Genomic DNA, 5,055 nt, shown 5'->3' with positions numbered 1-5,055 from the left:
GAAAATTGAGTCTGCAAAGTAGACATAGTAACAACAGGAAATATTCCACCTACAATGCATATGGCTAAGGAGAAAGATGGTGCAATAGAATATAGACAATAATAGTTGGAAGTTAAAATGCCTATTCTGCTTTATAACCTTAGATCTCTCATCTCAGAAATAATGACACTGTATCATCTTCCTTTTGATATAATATATAGGAACATATTTTAATTTATAAGAAACTTGTTTGTTTTTAAGTATCTCAATACTTAATAATATAGTTAGGGTAATATGTTTTAAACTATTATTTTTTTCTGGTATATATTTGTGGTTTTATGTCTTAGGAACACACACTATTTTCACTTTACTGTTGTGGCAATTTTTAAGAAATTTGTTACATGAAAAATTTAACATACAAAGGCTGTAAAGTAAATGGTGAAAGGATTTACTGAGGAATTCCTTTAAACAGAAAGCCCTTCTGATGTATCTAAGTGCTTGTAAAATCACCTCCTACCCTGGGTTAAAAGAGACAAGAAAACTCAGTGCTGAAACTGTGGCAGCCACTGCTGCTTAACTGGTAATCAGAAGTGAAGGTAAATAAAGCATTTCTGAAATGTTAATCATAAACTAATGAAAAAATATTTCACACATGGAAACTCCATTTGCATCTAAATTCGAATATATTCATTTTATAGTTACTAGTGTATATCCTTTACTTTTATTATCTTTGAAATTTGTTTTTTGAGTCTATATGAAAATAATATGTGGAGTAAGGAGTTTACATGTAAAAATGATATTATAATGTGAGTCTCCATTAAACACAAGAATACTGGCTTTCAGTTATGTTTCAAAATATTTGATATTAGTTTGGGCACAGGCTATTGCTCCTCCTTTAGTAAAAGGGAATCCAGTAGTCTATAATACTGGGCTATTATCCTGTTTGAATAAGTTCATGTCCATTAAGTGTCAGCATACAGTACATGGACAGAGTTGAGTATCCAGCCCTATGAGCATCTAATTCTGTCACCTACTTAAATAAAACTAATTTGATGTATACTTAATGGTATTTATATTTGACAACATATATATCCATTAATTTATTAATTGCTTACCCCATCCTGGAGAGTTCTACATGTTACAGCATTATTTTTTGTTTTTGCAAATCACTTCTTTCTCCTAGGTCAGTGATGGCGAACCTTTTGAGCTCGGCGTCTCAGCATTTTGAAAAACCCTAACTTAACTCTGGTGCTGTGTCACATATAGAAATTTTTTGATATTTGCAACCACAGTAAAACAAAGATTTATATTTTTGATATTTATTTTATATATTTAAATGCCATTTAACAAAGAAAAATCAACCAAAAAAATGAGTTCGCGTGTCACCTGTGGTCTAAGATAATGGTTCTAGTGGATACATATTTAAATCTGAATCTTTGGGGATGGGGATCCTCGTGTTGATATTTTTTAAAGTTCCTCAGATGATGTTAAAGTGCAGCCAATATTGAGAATTAATTTTCTATGGGTAAGATCCACTGTGTTACAAAATTGTGCTTAAGAGATCCATAAATACCAGGTTCACAGGGTACTGGAGGGCTGATGGCACTGCAGAATGTAGACTACGCTAACCTGTTTTTGGAGTGGCATTAGAGAGTGATGAGAAATTCCTGTGAGGATGGCTTCTGGATCCTCAGCTGTAGTTGCTGAGACTAGAACAAGGTAGCTGAGACCACTCATCCTGTCTCAGGCCAGGGAGGAATTAGAAGAGGGTCCTTCTGATTGGTCAGATGAAATTGAAGTGAGTTAAGAAGTTTCAGGAAAGTGATATTAAAAATAGATTATATAGCCATTCATGTCCTGAAGTGCTTGAAATGGACCTCCAGAAGAGCCCCTACCCTGCCATCATGGATAGCCTTTCTTAGGGAGAGTGATGAGAACTGGGTATTGACAAACTGCCCTTTTCGACAGTGCTCTCCTTGTCTCAGCATGCACAGGCACACCCATGCACATCGTACACACGGCCGCCCAGTTATTGTAAAGCATGTAAGGATACACATGTTTTTATGCAGTAATTGATATTGGGGCAAAAAACGATTCTGTCTTGTATCCACTGCCTTTCTTTTCCTTTCCTTCTATCCTCTTTCCAAAAGCATACACAAAAACCTTTTCATACCTATTAGCTTGTATATGAACTTTCTTAAGAGGATTTGACTTTCTCCTTAAATAGAGTTGAAGAACTTAGCTTGGAAACTCACACATTGGAATCTCATAGCATATGTAGTCTTTAAACAAGTTACATGTCTCTTTATCCTTTCCTGTATTTCCCGTGAGTGAGAATAACAAGAAGTGAAACAAGCTATGGCCATCTAAGGGGATTGCTTACTTCCTGGTTTGCTGGTTACCTTTTATGGTGAACAGATACAAAAAAGATATGTACAAAAGTACTGTTTGCTTACTAAACCCCTGGTGAGCAGTTTAGTTGCAGGTAGTGATTAGAATTTAGTATTCTTATTTTTAAAAAGATGTAGAATTTATTTCTCTTTTATAAGAATTTATGTGAAACCCTGGCTGGGTGAGTTAGTTGGTTGGAGTGTCATCCCATACACCAAAAGGGTGTGGGTTCATTCCCAGTCAGGGCACCTACCTAGATTGCAGGTTCATGCCCAATCGGTGCGTGCAGGAGGCAATCAGTCGATGTTTCTTACATCAGCATTTCTCTCTCGTTTTCTTTCTCTCTCTCCTTTTCTCTCACTCCCTCTCTCTAATCAATCAACAGATCATCCTCAGATGAGGATTAAAAAATAAATAAAAAGTAAAAAATGAATTTATATGGATATAAATAGTAAACATTATTATAATAAATGCTACTTGGTGGATGTTACTATGGTTCAGAAAACACACTTTTCTTCCTTTTCTGCATAATAGTGATTAGAATGACTAAAACTGGTGAACAGGGCTCTGCTACATTAAAAGTTCAGTGATTGTAGATCTCTACCCTTTCTTGGCAATTTTTCCTACCATTTATTTTCAGTGCCTATATAACATTTTAAAGTTACATCTCCATTTATATGACTGATAAGCATATGCTTCTATGAGGAAAAAAGGGGGGTTTATGACTTACAGATAAAACATTTTCTTAGCTGTGAGTAAGCTATAGAGAACTCTAAGTAAAAGGCTAAAGAGGTGTTTTGTTTTTTTTAAAAAATAATACCCTAGGATACCGAGAGATATTTAGATCAGCATTTCAAAAAACAATTTTAAAAATTTTACATTATCAAGGTCCATTCATTACATTATTTATAAAAAATGCTATACAGTTCCCCCAGTCTTCATTAAATAAAGTGTAAAATAAAACTTATTATAATGCATTTGTGAAGATTACAAAGAGCAAAAAAAAAGCTACAAGTACAGTAAATAAGAAAAGTTGCAGATCTCAAAATCTCTTGAAAAGGCAAAAATTATTTTGATAAAATTTTCAAACTAGCATTTGCCAGTTTTATTAGAATTGCAAGGTGACTACCTCTAAAGCTAAAAAAAGGAAAAGGAGACTGGACTAGTAGTGCTAAAAGAAATCCATCCTACAAGTCATGGGAATCCCATTGCTGGTCAGGAATTTTTTCCTGGGGCATCAGGGTTTCCTAAAGTAATGTGACTTTTAGTTTACCCTCTTTGGGGACTTGGTTTCCATTAAGAATCTGATAAAATCATTGGACTCTTGAGGAAGGATATCTGAAAAATTCTAGATGACCTTGTTTATGAATCAGGGGATTCATAAACCTTATGAACTCCCTAGACCACCTGCATCAGAATCATTCTGCTAAGATGCAGAATATTAGATAAAACGTCAAACCTACTGTATTAGAATTTCCAGTGACCTAAGTTCTGGAATTCGCATTTTAACAAACATTGCCACATGATTTTTCTCTTCACTACTAGAGTTTGAGAATTATGTGCTATACCAATTCTGCCCTCGGCCTAGCAACAAGGTTTTTAATGATACTCAACCATATGTTACCTACATACACATTTTCAGTTAGGTACCATTAATATTAATGAGCACCAAAAATCATAAAGAAATTAAGTTTTTTTTGCTGTTTGAACATCATTTTATTTAAGTAAGTTATGAGAAATAAACATTTTAGAACCTGGGTCTGTGGGTACATATGACATAATTTAAGACTGATCAGGTATTGAAAATCAGTGGTAAAGGAGAACCTATTCAATCTTATATAATAAAAAAGCTAATATGCAAATTGACCAAATGATGGAATGACTAGTCGCTATGACGTGCACTGACCAACAGGATGCAGATGTTCAACACAGGAGCTGCCCCCTAGTGGTCAGTGCACTCCAATGGGGAACGCTGCTCAGCCAGAAGCCGGGCTCATGGCTGGTGAGCACAGCAGTGGGTCTAAGCTGGCAGTCAGACATCCCTTGAGGCCTCCCAGACTGCCAGGGTGCAGGCCGGGCTGATGGAACCCCCCACCCCCCGAGTGCATGAATTTCATGCACCAGGCCTCTAGTAAACAATAATAAACAATACTGGGACCCTTAACCATAAAAGGAAAAAATAAAATTATATCCTTATCTGAAATTCTACACAGAAATCAAATGCAGATGCAATTGGGAATAAAGACCTAAATGTGAAAGACAAAATTTTAAAGCTTATAAAAAAGCTTTATTGACATTAAGTTGTTTCTAATGTTCTCTTCTTTGTTTAGTATATGTATTATTTGTTAGATAGAATTTTTTGTAGCTAACATTTTTTAAAATTTATGCTTCTCTTGTTGTTTGTGATTAGTCTGTACTGACACTCATTTTCCCCCCATCTTTTTAAAGTATTACCTTTTGGTGGTACTGATATTTTCATTGTATGTTCACTTCTGATTTGTTTCTATAACTGTCTTTATTCTACTTATTTATTTTGCTTCATTCATTATATATTCTGCTAAATATCTAAACTTTAATTTAGATGCTTTTTAATTAATTTACAGTTTTTAAAATCTATTTTAATATAAGCATGTAAGGCCATTAAATATCCTCTAAGTATTGCTTTAGCTGTATCCCACAAGTTTT

This window comes from Myotis lucifugus, unplaced genomic scaffold (assembly GCF_000147115.1).
Source record: "Myotis lucifugus unplaced genomic scaffold, Myoluc2.0 scaffold_32, whole genome shotgun sequence".
NCBI classification, from domain to species: domain Eukaryota; kingdom Metazoa; phylum Chordata; class Mammalia; order Chiroptera; family Vespertilionidae; genus Myotis; species Myotis lucifugus.
This window is presented reverse-complemented; position numbering follows the sequence as displayed.